The sequence below is a fragment of the Delphinus delphis genome, chromosome 12 (assembly GCF_949987515.2).
Source record: "Delphinus delphis chromosome 12, mDelDel1.2, whole genome shotgun sequence".
NCBI classification, from domain to species: Eukaryota; Metazoa; Chordata; class Mammalia; order Artiodactyla; family Delphinidae; genus Delphinus; species Delphinus delphis.
The window spans coordinates 25300294-25317074 of NC_082694.2; positions in this window are offsets into that span (position 1 = coordinate 25300294).

A 16781-nucleotide genomic window follows, 5' to 3' on the forward strand; every position below is an offset into this window, starting at 1 on the left:
ATACAGGATAAATTTTGTTCCTTTTACATTTTTCTGTAATATAGTTTTGTTTTGTTTTGCTGTCTTGACCCAATTTTGAATACATGGCTAGAGTCCAGATGGTTTTCCTTCTTGGATGGCTGATTAAGTCCACATTCCAACCACTTCCCTTATTGGGCCCTCATAATCCTAGCCAATATGCACCTTCACTAATCACTCCAGGGACATGTACCAGACAACTAGAGACAGTTCCTTTCTCTTGGATTCCAGGAAATTATTCAAATTAGCTAATCCACATGGAGCCCATAAAACCACCTCCCACTTGCCATATCTAAACTGCACCCAACAGCTCCAGCTTGCTGTTACCCTGTTCTCTGGTACATATGTGTCCCTGCCTGGCAGCCTTCTCTCATTTGCAGTTGTAAGCAACAAAAAGTTCTGTCTTTCATCTATTTGAGTGTCACTGTATCCTGCCATCAAAAAAACCTTTATATCTTAGAAAATACCCCCAACAAGACACTACTAGTAGTCTGTCAAGAAGGTGCTCTCCTCACTACAATAGGCATTGATGATGAACTGGTTATTCCAATGGCATTTTCAGGAGTTTGCAGGCAACACCTCTGTCCTCCAGATCGCATTTCCCAAGGTTGGAGACTCTGTTGATTAATTGATGGTAGGTTGCATTTTCTCTCATGTTCTTTATTCTTCTATTCTACAGGCACAATTTTTCCCCCTTAGAATAAGAATATTCTGAATTTCTGAGCCACTTGACCCCTAATTTAACTTGCCACAGAATGTGGACCATTAATTACAAACTAGTTCTTCAGAAAATATTATTTTAGTATATTTAAGGTACTGTTAAAATGTTTCATAAATTAGAACTTTAAACACAGTCACCAAATCACTAAGAAAACATTTATTTCCCAAATCTGTAGGTGACGAGGAGGGGAAAGAAAGCTTCATTTACTGCCTATGATCAACCAGGCTCTGTGTGAGGCACTTTCATATACTCCACTGATTTAATCCTCACTACAACACAGAGAAGAGGGTTATTATACCTGACTTACAGGTGAGGAAAACGAAATCTCACAGTTTGTGGCTTCTTACTTGCCTGAACCAGTTTTAACTCCTCTTATTAACATCCAAAATTCTTTCCTTTTATTGAATACCTGCTCTGCATCAGCACTGTGATCAGGACTTTACACAACAATGCAAGATAGATATATTTATCTCTCATTTACAACGGAGGAAATAACTTTCCAGGTATGTAAAGTGAGGGACCTTAGGAGCAACCTAATATATTCTAAAGCCATTCCTTTATCTGCTCCCCTTGCCATATTGGGAATGACATTTAAAAGCAAAGCATCTTATACTGTATGACCATATTTAGTCCAAGTGCTTGAGAAATTCTGCTTCTCCAGTAGCCATTTTCCAAGTATAACTCAAGAATTATTTTTGTTTTTTCTGCAACACTTAATTTTTCTCTTTTCCATTAAACAGCTAAATTTGTTTCCCTTCCCTGAGATTTAACTTCAAACCCTGGTTCTCCTTGTTCCCCATGTAACAAATAGGAAGTAATAATGATGCTTTAACTTAGTCATTTGAATGGAGAAATAATCTTACATTTTCAAAGCTTAGCATATTTTGAAATAACACATCTTGCTTATTAGGAGTAGTGACAATTAAGAGTAAAGAAGATACAAAAGGAAAGCAAATGACGTCAGTTGCTTCAATGACTTTAGTCACTGACCATCTAAAACTCACCTTCATCTGTGATCATAATACATGAAGACCGTTGAACTGGCGACACTATTGGTAATTGAAAATCACCCATGTGTGATGACAACGTTTTCAGAAGATTCAGGAGTTCTTGTACAAAAGTTGAATATGTTCCCATTTAAATGTGACTAATATTTACAAAGGAATGAGGTCATTTTTCAGTACTGAGCAAGAAACTTTGTTCAGTCAATGAAGCATATCTCCACACTTAACAAACAATAAATACAAAAATGTATTTCAATAAAACACACTGATGTTTTCACTTTAAAGGAAGGGTGATATTTTTGCAAATTTTCGTATAAGAAAATATTGTCTAATTTTCAAACAAAGCATTGTTGATAAGTGACCTCTGTCTCTATCACCACCACTGTTTGCAAATTTTAAAGATCTAGTCAACTCTTGAGGATGAGGCTGGGGACAATTAAACACATTTTAATTGAGCTTCACCAGAATGATTCAGACCACAGTGGACTATCTCTTCACTAAACCCAAAGTTTTACTGTTTGCATGACTTATTTGGCTATGAACTATCATTAGAACAGTGCATCATTATCTTGCTTTTTTTACATATTCGAGGTGTTTATTTTTCTCTCAACAGCCAAAATGAAATTTTTGGTATCCTTGAGCGTAAATTTAATCCACAAGAAAAAATAAAAAAGATTTAGGGCTTTTTGGATTTTTTTAATATTAAAATTCAATTATATAAAGTTATAAATTTAAAATTATAGTCTCTTCTTAACCTTTAAAGTGCACCTTAAAAATCTTATTCTTTATTAAATTTTGAAAATCGCTTTTAGAGGGCTTTAAACTTAATTAAATAAGATATTTTAAACATATTCAATTAAATTTATAAGTATTATCAATCTTTATTTTTTTAGCTACTTCAATTGTTTAACAAAAATCTTTTCCCAAATTAAGTTATTCTTATAAACCTCACCAATTAAACTTATAAATATATTAACTTCATTCTTCTTAGCATTTCAGCATTATTTACATAAGTAAAAGTGCCTTATGCTTTTCAATTTAAAATATTAGTCTAAGTCAGCTACTCAAATATATATTTAGTCTTGTAGGTAGTAAAATATACCAAAATTTTCTCAATCATCACATTTTAAGCACTGAATATATACCATTTATAACTAAAATTAAGAGATAATACTAAGGTTTTTTAAATTACCTTCACTATTTCTGTCCTGAATTACAATGATCTCAAGGGTAAAAAACCACATTTACTCATTAATTCATCATACCCAGTAGTCCGAGGTGACTCAAAGGCTGCAGATTTCAAGAGCAATTTTTCCTGAGCCCCAGAGACAGTGTCTCAGCACTTCCTGTAGTTGTTTTGTTACCAGGTTGGCACACATTGTGTCAAATATCTTCAACCGAGGAGGTCAACAGAATACCAAACCAGCAATCTTGGTCCTTGTGATAGCAAGCAAAGCATTGCAGACTGCCATCGGGCTTAAGTGCAAAACAGTGTTTATTAAAGCATAGTTACACTCTCAGAGGGAGAGCGGGCTGTTTCTGTGAAGTGAAACCAGCCCTCTTGTACAGGCTTAAGGGTGTTTATAAGGAGTGATCTGTGAGGAGGCGGGGTGAAATCATGGGTGAATGACAGAGAATCATTATTTGATTGACAGTCCTGAGTTATGTAACAAGTTCATTATTGTGCATGCCCTTACCCTTGATTTGCTAAGAAAAGCTGGGGCAGTGGTGTGTGGGCTAAACCACCTGCAGTTCTTATTATAGTGATGGTATAATGAGCTTGGGTTTACTATAGGTTATACACCTGTCTAGTCTGGGCATGCACAGCCTGGGGAAGTTCCCTCGTGTTATTGCGCTTCCTCTTTATCAGGATAAGTTGCCCACCACCCGACCATAGTTTCACCCATTCTGGGTGGGGTTGGAGGAAAGTCCCCACATGGTTGGTGTGTAACTTGACTACTCCCCTCTTGTCTTTCCACCACTGTCACCTCCTTGCTGCTAATGTCTGACTAACTACCTAACATTCCTTCCTCAAGAGTATGGGACCCAATTTCTTTGGGAAATGGGCGATGAATGCTCCTGCTGGTAAGGGGTGGAGTTTTGATTGAGCCCCTCCTCTTGCTCTCTTTCAGCTAGGAGGTGGGCTGGAGTGATGACCATCAAGGGATCCCACGTAAATCTTGGTTTCAGAGCCAGGCTAAACAGGCCAGTAACCATGTCACAGAACCATTTGGAATCAAACAACAGTCTGTATGTGTTCTGAAAAGAGTTGAACAAGTAGGTTAATGACACAAGGGCCTAACAACAAAACAAAGGCTCTCAGGATTAACGGTTCCAACAAGGGCAATAGCCATGTCCATACCTGGGTATCCATAGAGGAGACGAGGGTGGAAATCCAGCTAGGGCCCTGTCCTGCACTCTCTTGCAGATCTTCTATTAGTTTGATGTTTTTCTTTAAAACGAGAAGTTTGTCTTCAACCTGGCTGGAGGTTTTAACATAGAAGCAGCACGTTTCATTTAGCAAGGCATAGACAAACCTGGCCTCAGGTGTTATAACATTGAGGGTCCTCCTATTTTGTCAAACCACCTTGGCCAGAGAACCTAGGGCTGACTGTTGCACTTCAATGGCTGCTACCATACCCTTCCAGGATTCCTGGACTATGATGGTAAGACTGAGAATGCTTCTCGCTAAGAGGGGTATAACTGCAAACAAAAAATTCCTCTAAAGACACTGTGGATCACTTCAGGCCAATCAAGAATTGGGTTATCATGAGCATGTCCCCCCCCCTCAGTCAGTGGTTCATTTTTGTCTCTTTTGGACAGATCTCAAGGCTTCTTCATGGAATAACCTTAAAGGAATGACCAAAGTTAGGAATGCCTCCTGAGAAAGGTAAATCCTTTGTAGTCACAATTGTTGCCTCCGGGACAGCAGCAATGATCATGCATGTGCCCCTCTGAAATGGGGGAAGATCTAGATATATCCTGGTACCACATAGAAATGAAAATCTGGTACCCCTCAAGGATACCCCCATCATGGGTCCCCAGAGCCAGGCCTTAACCTGTTGGGAGTTTTCCTCTGGAAGAAGGCTGGGGTCCCATGGCCTAGGATTATATTCGGAAGGCCAAACCCTGAGGAAGTAATCATCTATACACAGAGGAGATAATCCAGGTTCTGACTGATTATGAGTGTGATGGGGGGATTGACATAACAAATTTCTGAATATTAACTGGATTATATTATATTTTGGAAGAGAATCTTGCAGGGAGGTTAGGTTAAGTATTTGTCTGGTGGTCATGCCAATCCCTGCATATTCAGTTCCCAGGTCTGAGATGTTTATGGTGATATGGTCCTCATTAATATATTTCTTAGTTACATTCTTCCTTGAGGTTCCCCAATACAAAGTGAAATTACCTTTGTGTACACCGTATTCATCCTCTTCTGACCAGGGATCCCACCCCAGGCTATTCTGATTAAAGTTGAGGGTATAGTTACAAAAGGAGTCATTTAACCAGCCCAAGGAGGGTCCCTATCCATTCATGCTCTGGAAACAAAGCTGTGCCTTTCCTAGAAGATTGGAGGCTGTACCTATGCAGACAGCTAGGCCTGAGGCAAGAGAGTCAAGGGTCAACTTGCTTTTGGCACCCATATAAAAGGTAATCCATCCCATAATATTGACCGGATAAGTTATACAGCTGTTCAGTAGAGGTAGCGAGAGCCAATAAGTAGATTTCCTCTAGGTTTCAAGTTTCCTTGGTACATACCCAACAGTCCATTTTATTGGTTAATTTTGCAACTTGATTTATACTGGGTGTCAGTGGATGATAAGAATATGAAGAAATGAAGGGAAAGGAGCAAAGTCCAATAACTGTAAGAAGATATGCCGTATTACGGAAATAAGAGTCAGCATGTGAATTCATTTTGTGACAATAGGCAGAAGAGAATGAGAGCAAGCACAATGGGAAAGATCAGGAGATACAGTCGTCCTATTACTTCTGCCAGCTGTGGTAATGGTGGGTTCATGGATTTAGAATGTACTTATTTTGTGGTTTTCATTTGAACAGGAGCCGGATGTCCTCCCAAGGTTCACAGGTGTATTCAGCTGGGAAGATGTCCTCTGGCTCAGTGGCTGTCCAGGGCTTTACCCAGGAATGATGAATCCAAATGATGATCCCTGGTACTTTAACAGCTGTAGGAAAAGAGAGCAAGACTGGATAGGGTCCCTTCCAGGTCAGCTGAATTTGAGAACCAGGGGAGCCGTCCTTCCAAGTTTTGATGAGTACTTGTGTTCCTGGACAGTAGAGGCAAGGAGAAGACTCTGGTGAAGGAAGCTTTCTTATGCCATATTTCTGGAGGGCTTGTTGGAATTGTCCAAAGGAGGTGACCTAAGAGATAATGGCAGAAGTGTCAGAGTCCATCAGTAGGTCCCCTCGTAAGAAAGGCTTACCACACAGCATTTCATAAGGGCTAAGGTTAAGTAAGGTCTTTGGGGCTGTTCCGATCCTTAAAAGAGCAATAAGGAGGGCTTCCTTCCAACTGGAGGAGGTCTCTTGGATTATATTTCTTAAGGTATTCTTTAAATATTGGTTGGCTCTTTCTACCTTTCCTGAGGATTGAGGTCTCCAGGAACAATGAAGGTGGTACTCAATATCTAGAGCCTTGGATATCTGCTGAGTAATTTGGGAAACGAAAACAGGACTGTTATCACTCTGAAGAGATGACTGGAGGACAAACCTAAGGATGATTTCAGTTAAAAGCTTCTGGACTACCTCCAAAACTTTTTTCTGTCATAATGAAGAAAGCTTCCACCCAGCTGGTAAAGGTGTCCACAAACAGCAAAATGTACTTATATCCTCAGTAGGGAGGGACCATTCTACAGTCCATTTGCCTATCTTCCCCTGGATATGTTCCATGTCTGGAAGGGCCAACAGGTGTGGCTTAGTTCCTTGAGGATTGTTAGTCAGACAAGTAGGGCATGATGAGGTTACCTTATTAACTATATTGTAAAGTCCCTTCCCAGAGAAGATAGAAGAAACAGTATGGGATAAGTCATCTCTCCTTAGGTGACAGGCCTCATGCAAAGATTTAATAATTTTCCATTGGAGTGATTGGGGAAGATGAGTTAAGCCTTCTCTCTGGTACCATCTCTCTGGGTCAAGGTGATACCTATGATTTATGGCCCATTTGATTTCCTCAGGCAGGTAAGATGGGAAAGGGAGAGAACTAAGGAAAGGAACTAAAGCACCCTCTATCACAAAGGGCTGAAGGGCTGCCTATTGGGCAGCCTGATCGGCTAACTGATTTCCTTTTGTTATTTCATCGTCACCCTTCTGGTGAATTCTGCAATGAATCACTGCTACCTGGGAAGGCTTGAGAACTGCCTCCAAGTGGGAGACAATTTGAGGTCCATACTTAATTGGGCTCTTTCAGCCTATCAGGTAGCCATGTTCCTTCCAGATACCAGCATGAGCATGAAGAACCAAAAAAGCATATATAGAGTCAGTATATACTTTAAGGGCCTTATTTTTCAGCCAGGGTTAAGGCTCGGGTTAAAGCAATTATTTCTGTCAATTGGGCTGAGGTCCCTGAGGGAAGAGTCTGGGCCTCAATAACCTGTGTCAAGGAGATCATCACATATCCTGCCCTTCTACATCCTTCAGAAACAAAACTACTTCCATCAGTGAACCAAACCTCCTTGAAGTTTTGTAGTGGAATATAGGTTAGATCTTGTCGGGGCAACAAGGAATGAGATATTATATCTTCACATTGGTGAACTGGTAGACCTTCTTTAGATAAGGGGAGCAGCGTAGCTGGATTTAAAGAGGAGCAGACCATGACACGTATGTCTGGATTCTCCAACAGTAATGTTTGATATTTGAGGATCCTGCTATCCATGAGCCAGAAATGGCCTTTCCCTTCCAAGACAGAGGTAACCTGATGGGAGGTATATACTGTCAGGGGTTGCCCCAACATAAACTTGGAGGCTTCTTCCACCAATAAGGCCAAGGCTGCAACTACCCTAAGACAGCTGGGCCATCCAGTGATCACCGGGTCCAGTCTCTTTGACAGATATCCTACAGGTCTCTGGACAGGGCCAAGTTCCTGAGTTAAGACTCCTAAAGCCATCCCTTGTTTTTCTGCCACAAATAGTTGGAAAGGTCTATCAGTTCTTGGAATTCCTAGGCTGGGGCCTGGGATAGTAATATATTTAGCTGTTGGAAAGCTCGGGTTTGGTTAGGGCCCCAGAGCTGAGGTTTAGAGTCAGATTTTCCTTTCAGGGCCTCATAAAGAGGTTGTGCTTTTAGTCTGTAGTTAGGAATCCATAGCCTGCAATACCTAGGAGGCCCAAAAAGTTTCAGAGCTGTTTTCGGGTAGTTGGCTCCAGCAGAACTAAAATCCCTTGTATTCTATCAGGGGAGATCCTTCGTTGCCCTGGGGAAAGGATTACTCCCAGATATTTGACTTCTTGCTGCACCAATTGGACCTTGGACTTAGAGACTTTATAGCCTCATTCAGCCAAAAATTGAGGGTCTGGGTAGTGTGAGTTAAGGCTCTCTTGTGTTCCAGGGAGCAAATAAGAAGGTCATCCACATACTGGATGATAGTTCCTTCCTCCAAGTGTAGATCTTGGAGGTCCTTGGCCAGGGCCTGGCCAAAAAGGTGGGGACTGTCTTGGAACACTTGGGGTAGGACTGTCCAGGTGAGTGGATGTCCTCTATTCCCTTCCTCATGACACTCAAAAGCAAAAAGGTAGTAGGACTGGGGGTCCAGGGGTATGGAAAAGAAAGCATCCTGTAGGCCTAACACATTAAACCAGGAGGCTGTGCCTGGGATGGTCCCAAACAAGTTGTATGGGTTGGGGATTATTGGATGGAGTGGGACTACTGCCTCATTGATAGTTCTTAAGTCTTGGACCAGTCTGTATTCTCTGTTTGGCTTCTTAGCAGGTAAGATAGGAGTGTTGCAAGGAAAACTGTAAAGAATAAGTAGCCCGTGTTGTAAAAATTTGCATATGAGAGTCTGAAGTCCCCTTCTGGTCTCTGGAAGAATTGGATATTCTTTCTGATTGGGGAAAAAGGTTGGGTTCTTTAAGGTGATAAGAACTGGGGAGGCAGTTATAGTTCTTCCCGGCATTCTGTCAGCCCAGACCTGAGGGTCTACTGGCAACACAGCTAAGGCTGGTGTGCCAGTACTCAGAGGGTGCTGTGTCTCTAAGACTAAGAACTGGAGGGGCATTACTGGGGTGGTTCCCCCAGGTTCCTGTCTGCTTCCCAGCTTGTTTATGATGTCCTTACCTAACAGCAGGAGGGGGCATTCAGGTATGACCAGGAAGAAATGAGAGAAGGTATATCCTTCCCAGTAACAACATAAAGGGATAGTAAAAGGCCTAATAGTAAGTTTACCTGAGACTCCTGTAACCTGACAGAAGTAGGAGGAGAAGGGCTCAGAGAAGGAAACTAGGACAGAGTAGGTGGTCCCCGTATCCAATAAGAAAGATATGGTCCTGCCTGCCACATCCAGGTTTGCCCTTGGCTCCAGTCAAGTAATAATGACATTAAAGAGGGGAGCCAGCTGGAGCGGAGGGTCCCGTCAATCCAGGGCCATCAAGACCACTTTTTTGGCATTTTGGACAGGGTGTCTTAGGAGGCTTGTCCTTTTGGGGGCATTCCCTCACCCAGTGGCCAGGCTTTCTGCAGACCTGGTGTCGGTTTTGGCTTCCATTGGGATGGGTAAAGGTTTCTCTGGATGGGGGCTGCCCCTGTAAGGCTGTCAATAATTGGGCCTGCCTATTTTCTTTTCTCTTTTCCTTCTCCCAAGCCTTGACCTCCTCCTCCTGGTCCTGGATATAAAAGGTAGTGGTGGCTATAGCTAGAAGTTCATCTAGATTAACATTGGTCTCCAGCATAAGGTTTTGGAGCTTCCTCCTGATGTCCAGGGTGGACTGGATAAGGATCCTATCCTTTAAAATGTTTTTTTCCTTCAAGGGAGTCCAGGTCTAGGTTGGTATATTTAATTATTGCCTCCTTGAATCTTTCCAGGAAAGCTGTAGGGTTTTCATTGTGTTCCTGGCTGATGGCTGAAACCTTTGAGTAATTAATGGGTTTCCTTCTGCTTGCTTTGAGTCTCCAGGTTTTACACAGATTATAAAATGTTCCTTTTTCCATTGCTCATTGGGGTTATTGTAATCCCAATGAGGGTTTGTATTGCGAATGGTAGTTTTCCCCACAGGGTATTTTGAGCTGGATAAATGGAGGCCATCCGCAAAGGTGTGGGCCTCCTTCAGGATCTTTTCCTTCTCAGTATCTGATAGAGTTTGCCCCAAGATTATCATGACATCCTTCCAGGCTAAGTCAAAAGCCAAGGTTAAGTGTTGGAAGTTGTCAATGTAGTGGTCAGGATCATTAGGAAATTTACCTAGTTCCTGTTTGATCTGCTTTAACTCTAGAAGAGTAAAAGACTTCTGAATAAGTTGGGGTCAGAATTTGCCCATTGCTTCCACCAAAGGGCAAATTCTAGGGGGAGACCTTGTGGGAGTCAGGTACCAAAAGGGGATAGAAGGAGGATGGGGTGGTTTTAGTGCTACCCCAGGTTTAAAGATTTTCTCCCTTTTGTTCTTATCTGGCTCAGGTTCCCTTTTGGCATGGCCCAGCTCAGATGGATCCTCTTGAGGAGAGGATGGGGGCTGTCCCATCAGGACCAGCACAGCAGATTCAATTTTACAAGTCTTGCAGAGGTCTCCCCTATCTCTTAGAGAGAAAAAGGTCTTGAACATAGGGAATCTCACTCAATTTTCTGTGTCATTTGCAGAATAGATCTAGTTGAAAGATGGTATTAAAGTTAATGCTACCATTTAAGGGCTACCATTTATGGTATTAAAGTTAATGCTACCATTTAAAAACACAGCTTTGTTTCCCCCAGCTTATACTAGGGCCAAGCAGTGTTGCAGAAAAAGATCATTCTCTTTTTCTTTAGGGTGTCTCTTTTTCTTTAGGGTCAAAGGCAAACCAGTTCTTGAGGATGCAGCCTAAGGGAGTGTCAGGAGGTGGGAGGCCGGAGGTTTGGTTACCCAGCTGGAAAGATAGAATATACAACATTGAGGTCAGGGGAGTCTCAGCATCCTTATATCCCTGACCATCTGCAGGAGAGGGCATCCCCTCCTCCTAGTATCAGTGGAGGGCCCTGACAATAGACCCTCCAGGACTACTGTCTGTTCCCTCTGGCCCCAAAGGCAGTGTCAGCAATAAAGATTCCCCTGCCTTATCAGCAGTGAGGACACACAACATTCAGGGAGAGTAACAGACCGAGTGCCAATGGTTATGTCACCTATAGAGATTCTCTCACCTGGATGAGCAATTTGTCTGGTAGAGGGAATACACAGCACTGAGGCTGTGTCACCAGTAGAGATTCCCTGACCTTAATGAGCAGTTTGTTTGTACTCTCTGGCTCCTCAATCTCCTAATAACATAGTTATTCCTCCTTTCCCATTGCCAGTGGGCCAGGGCTCCTTATGTGGGTGATCAGGACTGCAAAGGCAAGTCCCTGGAGATTCCTGACAGTCTGGCAATCGGCAAGGTCTGAGGAGTGATGGAAATTGTTCTGGGTGATCGAGTGGAAGAAGAGTTGGTTCTCCTTAGGGATCATGCAAAACAGATGTTTGAGACAACAAGGAAAAGAATGAAGAGACCTCAAATAAGTGCTGTCTGGCCAAAAGAGGGCCTCTCCTCGAGGTTGGGGCACATGGAACTGCTGCGAGTCCTCACAAATACAACAGATTGGGTGTTTGGGGCAGCCGTCAGCCTGATCTTTCAACAGAAGAAAGCTCCTTTGAGTCTCAAAAGAGGAAAGAAGGGCCTTGAAAAGAAAGTGGAAAAACCTCCCAGAGTCCCACAATTGATCTCAGTTCCAGACAATGATAGAGAAAATGATTAAGAGGTCACAATAAGTTGGGCTGGAGAGAGGTTCGAAGCTTTCTCAATAGCCGTAATTCAAGGAAGCTTGTCAGGGAGGTCAGTTTGACAAGAGAGGTGTAAATATGTAACAGAATCAGAAGGTGCCAGTTCGTCCAATGTCGCTGCTGGGAGTGGCGAAGGACGCAAGCGAGGGGCCAGAGAGGAGAGTTGTGGGTAAGAAAATAATGGGTATAGATCCCCGGGGAAGAGCATTTGAGTCATCTCAGGTTAGCACCAGCACACACACGGCAGTCCTTTTTCAGGCATATTAGGCAGGGAGCAGAGGCATGTAAAACAGAGGAGATAAAGCCAGGTGGGACAATTGTCATACAATGGTCAAAAGCCGGAGGAAGCTGCAAGGCGGGCGGCTCAAACATACCTTTAGCGATCTGAGTCACGGCACCAAAGATGTTACCGTGTTGGCATGCATTGTGTCAACTAGCTTCAACCGAGGAGGTCAACGAACGACTCGGACCAGCAATCTCGGTCCTTGTGATAGCAAGCAAGGAATTGCAGACTACCACTTCGAGCTTAAGCGCAAAGCCAAGTTTATTAAAGCATAGTTAAACTCTCAGAGGGAGAGCAGGTTGTTTCTGCGAAGTGAAACCAGCTCTCCTGTACAGGTTTAAGGGTGTTTATAAGGAGTGTCCTGTGAGGAGGTCGGGTGCGATCATGGGTGAGTGACAGGGGGTCATTATTTGATCGACAGTCCCAAGTTATGTACCAAGTTCATTATTGCGCATGCCCTTACCCTTAATTCGCTAAGAAAAGCCCACGGGGGGTGGGGGGTGGGGTGGGCGTGGGAGGGGTGGCAAAACCACATGTAGATTTTATTATAGTGATGGTATAATGAGTTTGCGTTTACTATAGGTTATTCGCCTGTCTAGTCTGGGCATGCGCAGCCCGGGGAAGTTCCCTCGTGTTACTGTACTCCCTCTTTATTAGGATAAGTTGCCCACCACCAACCATAGTTTCGCCTGTTCTGGGTGGAGTCAGGAGAGGGTACCCAGATGGTTGGGGTGTGACTTGATTATTCCCCTCTTGTCTTTCCGCCACGGTCACCTCCTTGCTGCTAATGTCTAACTACCTAACAGTTTTGACCACAAAGAGCTCATGTAGCCCCATCAGCTTGCCTGATGTTTGAAATTCCCACTAAAATTACAGCTAAATCATTTTAGTACCTATAGAAACTACACAAAAGAAAAAGAAATCAAAGCACATCAATACAAGAAACCAACAAAATACAAATGAAGATAGCAAGAGAGGAAGACACACGAAAGAAGCAAAACAAAACTAAATCCTTCTCTATCAATAGTTAGTTTATAAGCAAATAGATTAAATTCTTCAATCAAAAGACTTTACCAATCATCAAGGAAATGCAAATCAAAGCCATAATGAGGGCTTACCTGGTGGCACAGTGGTTGAGAGTCCGCCTGTCGATGCAGGGGACACAGGTTCGTGCCCTGGTCCGGGAAGATCCCACATGCCGCGGAGTGGCCGGGCCCGTGAGCCATGGCCGCTGAGCCTGAGTGCTGGAGCCTGTGCTCTGCAGCGGGAGAGGCTACAACAGTGAGAGGCCCGCGTACTACAAAAAAAAAAAAAAAAAAAAGCCATAATGAGATATCACTTCACCTTTTTAGGATGGTTATTTGCAAAATGATAAGAGATAACAAGTGTTGGAGAAATGTAAAGAAATTGGAATCCTTTTACACTGTTTGTGGGAATGCAAAACTGCACAGTCACAATGGAAAACAGTATGGAGGTTACTCAAAAAATTAAAAATAGAACTACCAGCAATCCAATTTCTAGGTATTTATCCAAAAGAATTGTAATCAGGATCTCAGAGAGGTATTAGCACAACTATGTTTATTGCAGCATTATTCAAATTAGCCAAGATGTAGAAACAATCTAAATTTTCATGGACAGAAGAATGGATAAATAAAATGTGGAATATACATACAATAGAATACCATTTGGCTTTAAAAAAGAGGGAATTCTGCAATAAGCAACAACATGGATGAACCTTGAGGACATAAATGCTAAGTGAAATAAGCCAGTAACAGAAATACTAATACTACATGATTCCACTTATATAAGCTATCTAAAATAGTCAAATTCATAGAATCAAGTAGTAGAATGGTGGTTGCTAGGGTCTGAAAAGAAAGAGAAATGAGGAGTTACAGAACAATGGACATAAAATTTTAGTTAAGCTCAATAACCTGTAGGGGTCAGCTGTTCAACATTGTACCCATAGTCAATAATGTACTGTCCACTTAAAAATTTATAAAAAGATTAGATCTCATGTAATGTTAAGTATTCTTATCACAATAAAATGACATTTTAAAAAATTGGTTGGAATTATGTCCTTTTAGGTACTTTTTGCATATTTGTCAAGAATTAGTGGTGGGGATAGAAACAATGTTCCCCATCTCTCAATAATGACTCTAGAATTTTAGAAATTATTTTTACTTAGAATTTTAAAATATTTCTCTAAATGGAAATAACTTTTTTTTTTTTTTTTTTTTTTTTCTGTACGCAGGCCTCTCACTGTTGTGGCATCTCCTGTTGTGGAGCACAGGCTCCGGATGCACACGCCCAGCGGCCATGGCTCACAGGCCCAGCTGCTCCGTGGCATGTGGGATCTTCCTGGATCGGGGCACGAACTCATGTCCCCTGCATCAGCAGGTGGACTCTCAACCACTGCGCCACCAGGGGAGCCTGGAAATAACTTTTATGAACCCTAGGTTATAACATATTTCAAAACTGTTCAGCATTAATGTTTATTATTCAAAATTGTTTTCTGATTTATTTTTAGCTGAATGGGACTGGTCTGCTTATTTAACCATATATTTGTGATTACAAAATATATACAATGACTTCTTTAACTTGATGCAATTTTTCTGAAGGCAAATAGGCCAAAAGTGAATATTCAAGTCATTAGCTTACTTTTACCCTCTTGGCATATTAGATTGATTTTACAACTTATTAAAAGCATCTTAAAGTAACTATGCCCAACAAATGATTTCCCTTAGGAAAATAATTAAATTTATTGTATTTTAGTGATATTTATTTCAGCTTTACAAAGATAGAAATTAAAATCCCAAAGTAAATGCAAAACATGTCTTCTCCCAAAATTCTTCAAATTTTTTAGAACTTCCAAAATTAAAATTTCAATACAAATTTCTCATGTCTTACATCTCCGAAGTTTCCAGAACACCAGCATATAATACCTTTCCCACATTAAATACCTTTCAACATTAAAAAAAAAACAAAACATGAAAATGTCTTACTGTCAAGTTGGAATGGCTATAGAAATTTATAGTCAGTCCCAGCATTAGAAATGAATCCTAATCTTTGCCTCTACTGATTACATCACTTCATAAGAGATGTTTTCAACTAGATTTGCAACCTCGATTGCAATTTGAAATTCTGGGCAACCCTGTACTGGTGCTCATGATAAACCCAAACCTACACTAATACAAGATTCCATCTGCCATAGCCATAACCACAGTTTGAGAACTTTGCCATCTTGCAGGATTTTGGAGCACATAAGCCAGATGTTCCCATAGATGAAATTGCTGAGTGAGCTGGCTTTGCCTATAGAAAATAAATTTATCCCCATAATTATCATATTCTGCTGACTAAATAGGATCTCGTTTAGCAGTTCCACAATTGCACTTGCAGTTGGAGTATAACTACTAGAGGCTTGTCCCATCACCTTAGTTTTGATCTCCCCATTTCATTCCACTCCCTAGTGTGTGTGTGTGTATACATATACATAGCTCCAAGTCTTGGTATGCCAGATCTATCAAAAGTTACCTCTTTTCTCTTAGAAGAAAGAGAGAGATTGACAGATGGCTGGAACCCAAGATCTCTAAAATTCAAATTCCATTTTACCATACCCATCCTCTGTAAGCTTCCCATGTTCATCTCAGGGAGTTATGTGCAAGGAAGAGGACAAGGTAGCACCAACAAATACTTAATTACTGCTCCAAATGGTAGTGTAATGTCCTGGTTAATGTAATCATATATTCCAGTTTGCCTGATACTGCCCTTATCTTGGGGAATCAATAAATATGTACTTCTTTAGCTTTCAGAAGTGTCAAGATTTTGATGCTATATTATATGGTCCCCGTATTGTTCACAGGTTGTGTTGGTCCACACTGGGTTGCAATGTCAACTTTGCCTGGGTGTGGAAGTCCAGGTGTCAGAGATAAATACTCTAAGCTTCCCCCTGGGCCACTTTCTCTCTAGGCCGTACCCAAATCATGCTAGAAGCAAGTAAATATGAGTCCAAGGCAAAGTACTTTTGAAACTGCACAACTTGTTTTGGAACTTGGTAGATCATATGCTGTTAAAACAGTAAAACACATCTCAGGACTTAATGAACCTTGGGATTTTTTTTTTTTTTTTTTGTCTTGGCACAGAAAGAATTCAGTGAGAGGTAAAGCGACAGGCAACAAGTGATTTATTAGTATAGGACAGTTGTGAGAGATACAAGTGATACAAGATACACGGCAAGAGGGTACCACACTGAGAACTTAGTGGGTTACAGTTTTATAATAAAAGGAAAAGTGGGGAGTCTTATTCCTCATTCTTGGAAGCTTCCGTCATTAACTACTCCTACACATAAAGAGGGGGAGTTTTTGACAATATATGGCCCAACCAGTGCAGTCATGGCTCTATGGAAATGAGCCAAAAGGTGGTAACATATACTAAAATACAGTAAATCATCTCAGGCTTCATTATAATGTCAACCTTCCCCTATATTTCTGCTCTTAGTACATGCAGAAAAGCCCCTTCTCAAGAATCATTAGCTTGCTGACTCCAATGGGCAGAATGTAAGTCTCATTCAACCATTGTTTTATTGTTTGGGGGCATGTCTTGTGCTTCTGTTGCATAGTTTTGTTTCTAAGCAAGCCTGTTTGGTTTTGTTGTCAAGCAAGCCTGCTTTCTTGAGTGATCATTAACTTACAGGGGTCTCTCATACTTTTCTCCCTACTTAATATCACTTAGTGGGATTAAATATTTAATCACCAACTTTGTCCTTTTACCGTGTCCCTATCATTTTCACTTTAGTAGTTTAGTGA